The sequence below is a fragment of the Antechinus flavipes genome, chromosome 1 (assembly GCF_016432865.1).
Source record: "Antechinus flavipes isolate AdamAnt ecotype Samford, QLD, Australia chromosome 1, AdamAnt_v2, whole genome shotgun sequence".
NCBI classification, from domain to species: domain Eukaryota; kingdom Metazoa; phylum Chordata; class Mammalia; order Dasyuromorphia; family Dasyuridae; genus Antechinus; species Antechinus flavipes.
Window position 1 is genome coordinate 264,608,252 of NC_067398.1, and position 10,701 is coordinate 264,618,952.

General features: G+C 32.1%; 1 pseudogene; it reads left to right on the forward strand.

The window, feature by feature from the left end:
- Positions 1-9,228: 9,228 nt before the first annotated feature.
- Positions 9,229-9,900, forward strand: LOC127554624 (paired box protein Pax-6-like; annotated as a pseudogene).
- Positions 9,901-10,701: the final 801 nt, after the last annotated feature.

Genomic DNA, 10,701 nt, shown 5'->3' on the forward strand with positions numbered 1-10,701 from the left:
ATGGTATTAGAGATACAATGTACCAGATACATAGGTGATTGGGAAAAAATATGGATTAACCAAGTTGCAAGACTCAGAGATTACTAATGAGTAATCTATATCCTCCATTGTTATTCATGAGAATCAGGGGAAGGCCCCAACATATTGAAAGTTGTTAATGTAGGAAATAAAGCAGATAATCTAGAGTGGCATAGACAATAGAGCACTGGACTTGAAGTCAAGAAGACCAAAGATTCAAATCTTACCTCAGACACTTAGGAGCTGTGTGACCCTTAGCAAGACACCCAACCTGTCTGGATTTGTTTGGATCTGTTTCTTCATCTGTAGAATGAAGAATTGGACTTGAATAGGCTAAAGTCCCTTCTAGCTCTAAATCTAGGTTTCTATTATCCTATGTAAGTGGACTTCCTGAGAAGGACATATGGAAGGGCACAGATAAGAGTCAAACAGAATTGAAAGAATTTTTACTAACTTATGTGAAGAGCCTAAAGGAGTGAAATCAAGAAATATTTAATGATAATCTTGGTGGTGATGATGATGGTTCATAGATAATTGAATTCACAGAATCCTAGATTTTTTAGAGTTAAAAAGAACCTTAGAAGACATTGAGCTAGAGAAATTTTAGGATAAAGAGGTTTAAGTGACTTGCCTAGATTCCCTATGTAGTAAGTTTCTGAGGCAGGATTTGAACACACATTTTCTTTAGTCAAGATCCAATAATAAGGAGAAGGAGAAGGAAATGGAGACGAGAAAGGGAAAGGAAGAAAAAAGAGGAACAGGAAGAAAAAGTAGGAAGAGAAGAGGGAGGAGGAAAAGGGAGAAGGAGAAAGAAGGTGAAAGAAAAGAAGATAAAGAGGAAGAAGGGAAAAAGAAAAACATGGAAAGTAGAGAAAAGGGAAACAAAAAGGGAAATAAGGATTAAGAAAAAAAAAAGAACTTCCTGTAACTGACTTAACTTCTCTAAAAATTTGAATATTTTATCACGTAGTGCATGTATAACAACTGCACTTTAAGCAACAAAATACAATAGAGACTAAAAGGGGAACACAATGAGGGTACATGAAGGGAAATAAAAGGAATGTAGAAAATGAAGACATTTCATATCATATTAACCACCAAGATGGGCAATTGACAGCTTGGTATTGTCCAGAGTTGCAGTAACTTGTCTCCAGGATTAGGCTGAGACCTAATACCCTCATTCTAAGAATGGTTCTAACCTCGAAAAAGAATGATAATCTAGGTATTGCCTCAAAATGCAGTTGATTTAGTACCAACTGTATTCATTACTGGTAGTATCCCATTCCCTAGGTAATTTTTTTTTAACTTAGGTTCTGACTCTCTCCTTCCATAGACTTGGATGTGTCACTGATCTGCAATTAACCTCTCCTTTTCTGCATGACTATTCAGTCGCTGTCCTCCTTTGACTGTTGACACATTCTTGACAGAGGAAGAGCAGAATGTCCAGGAAACATTTTAAATCCAGGTGTTATAGAGGACAACAGCTACAACAGAGAAAGAAGAATCACAGGGGAGGTGTTCAGTAACTCATAGGAGAAAATAACTGGAAAAAGATTTGGGACCAATACTTAAGTCTTGGATATGATTATATCAATGCACAGAATATGAGTAGCAAATAGTGAATTTAAGATTTGGATTTTTAAATTTTACAATAGCTTCTTATTTTTTCAAAAAAGATAGTTTTCAACATTCACCTTTGCATAATCTTATCTCCTTCCCTTTCTCTATCTCCTTTCCCTAGACATAAAGGAAAAAAGAAAACACAAGAAGAAAGACAAGCAAACAAACAACAACAAAAAGTGAAAATACTATGCTTTGATCCATATTCAGTCTCCATAGTTCTCTTTCTGGACACAAATGACATTTTCATTCCAAGTCTAATGGAATTGCTTTGAATCACCACATTGTTGAGAAAAGAACCAAGTCCATCACACTTGATCATCACATAATCTTGTTATTGCTACATACAATGTTCTCTTAGTTCTACTCATTTCATTTAGCATCAGTTCATATTAGACTTTCCAGACTTTTCTGAAATCAGCCTGCTCAGAATTTCTTATAGAAAACAACATTCCATTATATAAATATACCATAATTTATTCAGCCATTCCCCAACTGATGTACATCCACTCAATTTTCAGTTCCTTGCCACTACAAAAAAGGCTGCTACAAAAATGTTTGTACATGTGGGTCCTTTTTCTTTTTTATGATCTCTTTGAGATACAGAGCCAGTAGAAACACTGCTGGATCAAAGAGTATGCACAGTTGTTTTTGTTGTTGTTGTTGTTTCTTCTTTTTTTCTTTTTATTTATTTACTTATATGTATATGTATTTGTATTTTCCTCAGTTACATGTAAAAATAACATTTTTGTTATACATGCACATTCATTTTTAAAAACATTTCTTTATGAATCATGTTGGGAGAGACAAATAAAAACAGAAGGTAAAAACCATGAGAGAAAAAATAAAACAGAAGAAAAAACAAAAAAATGAACATAGCATGTGTTGATTCATATTCAAATCTCCTTAGTTCTTTCTCTGTATGTGGATTGCATTTTCCATCCAAAGTTTATTGGGATTATCTTGGATCACTGAACCACTGAGAAGAACCAAATCTGTCATAGTTGATCATTGCACAATCTTGCTGTTACTGTGTACAGTGTGTTCCTACTTTTACTTGTTTTGTTCAACATCAGTTCATGTAAATCTTTCCAGGCCTTTCTAAAATCAGCTTGTTCATCATTTTTATAGAACAGTAATATTCCATTTCCATCATATACCATAACTTATTCAGTCATTCCTCAACTGATGGATATCTACTTGTTTTCCAATTCTTTGCCGCCACAAAAGATCTGCTACAACATTTTTGCACATGTGGGTCCTTTTTGCTCTTATATGATTTCTTTGGGATACAGACTCAATACTGGCACTGTTGGATCAAAGACTATGCACAATTTTATATCCCTTTGGGCATAGTTCTAAATTACTTTCTAGAATGGTTAGATCAGTTCACAACTCCATCCACAATGTATTAGTGTCCCAGTTTTCCCACATCCCCTCCAACATTTATCATTATATCTTTTCCTGTCATCTTAGCCAGTCTGAGAGGCATGAAATTGTAGAGTTGTAGAATTTAAGATTTATTAAGAAAAGAAGGCAAATGTGAATGTCTCCCTATCACTAAGACTTGATGACATGGGATTCACAACTGTAATAGTCTAATAAAAGAAAACACATTGGTCAAAAAAATTAGTACAACTGAAGAGAAAGGATGGTCCAGCTCTAAAAATACCAAGAAGGAATATATCAAGAATATACATCTATGCAGGAACACGTGAACCTGAAGAGTTTTCATAGTGGAGAAAATATATGAATGATAACAAAAGAAAAGAAATAAACAAAAGTAATATTATAATATATATAATATTATATTATAAGAGTATTTTACAGCCCATTTGTCAAGATAGAGAAGATGGATATGGAGTTCCTTTTACAGATCAGAAAATTTTATGGAGGCAAGATAGAGCAATGATCGACCCAACAACCCAGATATTTGCAGGAAGTTAAATCTGCATAAAGTTCACTTCCAGGTATGGCATTGGTAATGGATAGGTAAATCCCTTGTTCAATTGGGATGACTCCTTGTCTTAGGTGACTGACCGATACCCTTCTAAGCTGAGACATACAAGTCACTCAGCTGTTATCCTTGCTCTTTACTGGACTTAGCTACTCCTATTATTGACTCTAGTTGCAAATTGAGCCATTGATGTCTTTGATGGATCTCTTGATCTCTCCAATCACCTGAACACTTTCTCAGAACACTCATTCACTTAGGATCACAAATAAATATATAAATAGATAAACAAACAAACAAACAAAAAATACAAGGTTCCATGGATACATAATGGATAAGTGGGAGGTAAAGCAGAGACTACCTTCCTCAACCCACCAATTCACTGAAATTCTTACCTCTCTGCTCACCACCAGGAAGGAAAGATGACAAAAGAACTAAGGGAAGAATATGTCGATTATTTTGTACATGAACTCAGTTCTATCTCATGTCTTCTAGATCATCAGTCCTTCCAGTTCTTCAGCCATCCAGAAGACTTCTTCTGAACAAAAGAACAATACTCTTCTCTTTCTCTATCACTCAGGATCAAACATTGATTCACCAAGTTTCTATTGGTTTTATTTGAATGTTGTGTATGCTTTGTCTAATCAATCAAAAAAAGGAAATTCTAACATGCTCCAAGGATAGGAATTTCATTGTCAATACTATTATCAAACTTCTTATGTTTTGGAGAGTTTTATATTTCATCAAATACATTTCAAAAATTTAAACATTCATCAAGCCTCTTCTGTACACAGGATAATGTTCTAGATATGGAGTCAAAATGCAAAAATTAATCGTGTATTAGGACGTAAAGCCCTTATAACCAAATGCAAAAAAAAAAAAAAAACAGATGTCTTAATTGCACTCTTTTCATGTTGTAATACAATTAAAACTACATTCAATAAAAGGTCATGGAAACATAGATTAAAATTTAATCGGAAATAAAACAATCTAATCCTAAAAATTAGTGAGTCAAAGAATAAATCATAGAAACAATAAATAATATTATTTAAAATAATGATAACAATAAAACAACATACCAAAATTTATAGGATTCGATCAAAGCAGTTCTTGGGAAAAATTTTATCTCTAAATGCTTATATCAATAAAACAAAGAAAGAGCTTATCAGCAAAGTGGATGTACAACCAAAAAATTAGAAAAAAAGCAAATTTAAAACCTCCAATTAAACATGATTTTGGAAATCCTGTAAATTAAAACAGATTAATAATTCTTGGAAGAAAAAATCAAATCATTGAATTAATAAATAAAACTAGATGCTAGGTTTTATGGGGGAATATACTAATTAAAAAATAAAATAGATGATTTATTGGTTAATCTGTGCAAAAAAGAAAAAAAAAAGAAAGAAAACCAAATTACCAGTATCAAAAGTGACAAGGCTGAATTCACTACCAAAGAGGAAATTAAAGCAATTATAAGAAGTTTTTTTGCCCATTTATATGCTAATAAATCTGATAATTTAAGTGCAATAGATGAATATTTACAAAAATATAAATTGCCCAGCTTAGCAGGAGAGGAAATAGAGTACTTAAATAATTCTATCTTAGAAAAAAGAAATTGAACAAGCCATTATTGAACTTCCTTAAAAAAATCCTCATGCCAAATGGATTCATAAGTAAATTTACCAAATATTTAAAGAACCATTAATTCTAATATTATACAAACAATTTGGAAAAATAAACAAAGAAAGAGTTCTACCAAATTCTTTTTACAACAAAAAATAATGCTGATACCAAAATCAGGAAGACAAAAACAGAGGGAAAAAGCTATAACCAATTCCCTAGTGAAAATTAATGTAAACATTTTAAATAAAATACTGGCAAGTATTAAATTAAAGTATTAAATAAAATATAGCAATATATCACAGAGATCATACACTATGATTAGTTGGAATTAATACTAGGAATATAGGGCTGGATCAATATTAGGAAAACTATATCAGCATTGATCATATCAATAACAAAAACAACAAAAATTGCATGATTATTTCAATCATTGCAGAAAAACCTTTGACAAAATATGACATCACTCTTTAAAAACATTAGGAAGAATAGGGATCAATGGAGACTTTCTTAAAATAAATAATATCTATTTAAAACCAAGAGCAAGAATTATCTGTAATGGGGATAAACTTGAAGCCTTCCCAGTTAAGATCAAGATGAAGCAAGAATGTCCATAACTAATACTATTTTTCAGTATTATACTAGAAATTTTATCTATAGCAATAAGACAAAAAAATTGAACAAATTAGAATAAGCAACAAGGAAACAAAACTATCACTCTTTGCAGATGATCTGATGGCATATTAGAGAAACCTAGAAAATCAACTAAAAAACTACTTGAAATAATTTACAACTTCAGCAAAGTTGCAAAAGATAAATGAACTCATATAAATCATCAACATTCTGAATATTACCAAGAAAGTCCAGCAGCAACAGACAGCAAAAATCCATTTAAAATAATTGTAGACAAAATAAAATACTTGGCAATCTACCTGCAGAAATGTACCCAGGAACTATATGAACACAGTTACAAAACACTTTTCACACAAATAAAATCAGATCTAAAAAATTGAAAAAAATATCATTTGCTCATGAATAGGTCAAGCCTATATAATGAAAATGATGATTCTATCTAAATTGACTTATTTTTTCTGAGCCATACCAATCAAACTATCAAAAAATATTTTATAGAGCTAGAAAAAATTCATCTTGAAGAACAAAAAATCAAAAATATCAAGGGAATTAATGAAAAATGCAAAGGAAGGGGCATACATATTTGAAACTATGTTATAAAGTGACAATCATCAAAACTATCTGGTGCTAGCTAGGAAACAAAATCAATATAATCAAGATTAGAAGGAAATCAGAAATCTGGAAAACATTTTTTGTAGGAAGTATCTCTGATAAATGTCTCATTTCTCAAACATATATAGATAACTAAATCAAATTTATAAGGCTACAAATCCTCCAAATGATAAATGGACAAAGGATATGAACAGGCAATTTTCAATCAAAGAAACCAAAGCTAACTATAGTCATATGAAAAAATGCTCTAAATCACTATTGATCAGAGAAAAGCAAATTCAAACAATTCTGAGATACCAATGCACACCTATCAGATTGGCTAATGTGATAGAAAAAAATGACCAATAGTGGAAAGATGTGAAAAAAAATTGGGATCCTAATGCACTATAATGGAGTTGTGAAATAGTTGTCCAACCATTTTGGAGAATAATTTGGAATTATGCCCAAAGAGCACTCAAACTGAATGTATGCTTTGACTCACCAATATTACTACTAAGTTTTTATCCCAAAGAGATCAAACAAAAGAGAAAAGGACATTGAGGGGGTTTTCCATTAATTGAGGAATGGATAAACAAGTTGTAGCATATGAGTATAATTAAAAACTATTGCACTATAAGAAATGATGAGCAGACTGATTTCAGAAAAATCTGGAAAGACATGCACTGATACAGTCTCCTGGTTCTACTCAAAGTCAAATTCCATCAATATAGTTGTAAAGGATCCCTGTGAGAAAGAAAATTAAGGAGGAGGACATACAAAGAGGGTGATGTGACTACACAGAGAATTCTCTGATGAAACTTCAAGTTTTTTTAATGTATGACAAAAATAAAAAACAATATTATAATTGAGAAAGGATAAAACAAATTGGCTCATTCCTGTGAAAAGAGAAAGTAGCTTAAGCACAAAATAAGCACAAAAGCACAAAATAAGCAAAAGAGCTACAAAATAAAAACAAATAAAATTTTAAAACCATGAATGAAACAAAAAAAATGGAAAATTAAAAGACAAACCTAATGTTTAAGATAGAGCATATGTTAACAAATGACAGAAAATTAAACTATTCAATTTTTATCTTTCTGTCTTCTGTGTCAAGAAAAATAATCAATCTTCAGATTGCAAAAGGATAGAAGAGAAAGAGTACAAAGAAGGAATTGAAATACAATATAAGGAATAGATAGTGAGAACATCCAATTCTGTATTCAAATCTCTAGACCTAAATGAGTTTTACTCCAGAATGAAAAAAAAAATTAACCTTTTAGATGTGATGGTTTATTTGTGTTTATTATTTTTATGTTTATGCTACAAATACTTATATCCATATACATGTATAAAAACACATATATAAATACATATCTATGTATGGAGAGATTGACAGACATCTATTTTTCCTCTGTTATAATGTAAGCTTTTAATGAGTAGAGATTGTTTTTTGTATTTCTATCTCCAGTGCCTAGTATAGTACCTGGCATATATATAGTGCCAAGTGCATGTGTGTTGATTGGATGATGGATGGTTGAATGGACTCACTATATTGAAGAATCATGAAGAATGAAAGAAGGGCAATAAAACTGGACATAAATAAAAGTTGTCCTGATTTTCAAAAAGAAGTAATTCTAAACATATGGACTACTAATATTGATGTTAATTTTTGGCAAAATTCTTGACTATTAAATTTATGGTTGATGAAAATTGAGAAAGAAAGATAGTGATACTAGATGCCAACATGGATTCACTAAGAACTATTCATACAGTCATTCCCTTTTTAAACATACATACATCTGGGGAATGTCACTAATGAGACTATAATGAATTGTTAAAGCAAGACATTTAACCCAACATTACAAGATATTCTTGTAGGATAAGGTATAGAAATATTGGTTGGCATAACTATTTGGATTATCTGCTTGAAAGATTTTACTCAAAATCTGTTGATAAATAGAATATCATCTGGAAATTTTGTCTTTCATCAGAACAAGATCAGCAAATTACTGGCACAGAGTGAATCTTCCCACCTGTTTTCTATGGCTCAAGAGCTAAGAATGATTTTTGCATTTTAAAATAAATAAAATTTTATGTTCAAACTCTTAACTTAATGGCCTGGCCGATGAGTTGGATTTGTCCACAGAGTATAGTTTGCCACCTCCTAATTTAAATAAAGGAATAAATATATGGTATTTATAAATAAACAAATGGTGTTTATAAAATTTGAAGGTGACAAAAATTATCTGTCATTAGATAACAGAATCAGAATTCAAAAAGGTCTTGATAAACTGGAATAATCTAACAAAATACAAATAAATGTAAACTTTAGTGCTTAGGTTCAAAAAATCCAACAACATAAATACAAGATGATAGAAACATCACTCCACTATATAGAGAGAGACAGAGAGAGACAGAGCCAGAAAACCAGAGAGATAGATACAGAGAGACAGAGACAGAGAGAGAGACAAAGAGACAGAAACAGAGAGACAGAGACAGAGACAGAGATAAACAGAGAGGTGGGGGGAGGGAGGGAGAGAGGGAGAGAGAGAGCACACTTTGTGATTTTAAGCAGTTATAAACTCAGCATGTCACAGTGATGTGACTAGGAGGGAAAAAAGACAATTGTGTTTTACATTAATAAACCTACAATATAAGGGGAAAAAAGGAATTCCTCTCATGGCTTTTTGTTCCCATCAGACCACATGTGAAGAACTGCATTCAATTCTGGGTGTCATCTTTTAAGACTATAAGCTAGTAATATTTTGATCCACATTCTGTAGCTGAAAGATGCCTGCCAGCAACAGGAGGGGATAAGGTAGGGAGAAGACTATTAATTCCATCAGCTGAAATGGAGAAGGGTTCAGATAAAGTCCAAATGAAATTTCAGCTAAAGTAAAAACTACAAAGAAATAGGACATTCTTCAATCAAGAACAAATTGAGGTACTAAGGAAACAGTTTGAAAAAACTAATTACCCAAATGCGTTTGCCTAAAAGAAACTATCTACCAAAGTAGACCTATCCGAAGCAAGAAGAGGTATGGCTGTCTAATCAAAGGCAAAGTGAAGAGAAGAGAAACTGGGGAATGAGAGAAGTCAGATTAGCCATACACCTGCATTTTCATCAACAATAGCTTCAACACAAGTGTCTACCAGTTAATTCCACATCCCACCACTACTCTTTTCCTCCTTCACATCAGGCTTTTTATTGGGTCAGTCAGATACAGACCTAACAAATACATATAGTGCTTTGCCAACCATTCCCAGCTTCATAATGGTGAATAGTCCAGCCAGCCTTCCTCTTATTCTGGCATGTTGCCCATTACTCCATATCCTCATACATGCAGACACCTATGAACAGTCAACCAATGGACACTTCTGGTATCATTTCCCCTGAAGTGTCAGTTCCAGTTCAAGTTCCTGGAAGTGAGCCTGATATGTCTCAATACTGGCCACAATTATAATTTAAAAGGAAAAAGTATGTTAACTTCAATCAATGACTATATATGAGCAATAGTTGGAAGCGTTAATAGCATTTTATAAAAGAAGATCTGCTGTTAGAAGTACTTCTGTATTACAATTCTGTCCTGTACCATACCATGCCATTTGGAGAAAAATACTTTACCCATGAACTTTTCCATACAGAAAGCAATGTATCAATTAGAACAAATCCTCATTTTGTTATCCAAACTTCTATTCATTTTGGTGCATTATTTGTAAATGAACATTTGTATGTTTAACAAAAAACAGAGAAAAGCATGGGCTGGATGGATGACTGATTCATTTTGATCAAAAAGTTATTTAAAGGGGGAAAAAGATAGCCATGACCAACAAGCCACAAATTTAAGAGATTTTTCTCAAGGTATTTCAAATCCTTCCAACCAATCTGTTCATAGGTAATGAACAGACATTACAATTCTATCATTCCATTGCATATAATGAAATCTAGAACAATAAGCACTAGACTTTTATAAGAAAAAATAATCTGTTGGGTTCCCAAAGGTTGTTAACAGATCAAGCTTATGTGCAACAACAACAAATATGAGAGAACTTCAAGGAAAAGTTCATAAATAAAAAGGTATATTGTGTTTTTGATATAATCCAATTTGCTTTATGTCAAAATGTAAGTATTTAGTTTCCCCTATAAATCCCTCAGAATGATTTCTATAGTAAAGTTAATTTCATGCATATTTGTCAAGATTACTCTACTGATGTTTTATATACATTTTCATGCATTCTAAGTTTCTTTTTTGATCAGAATGTTA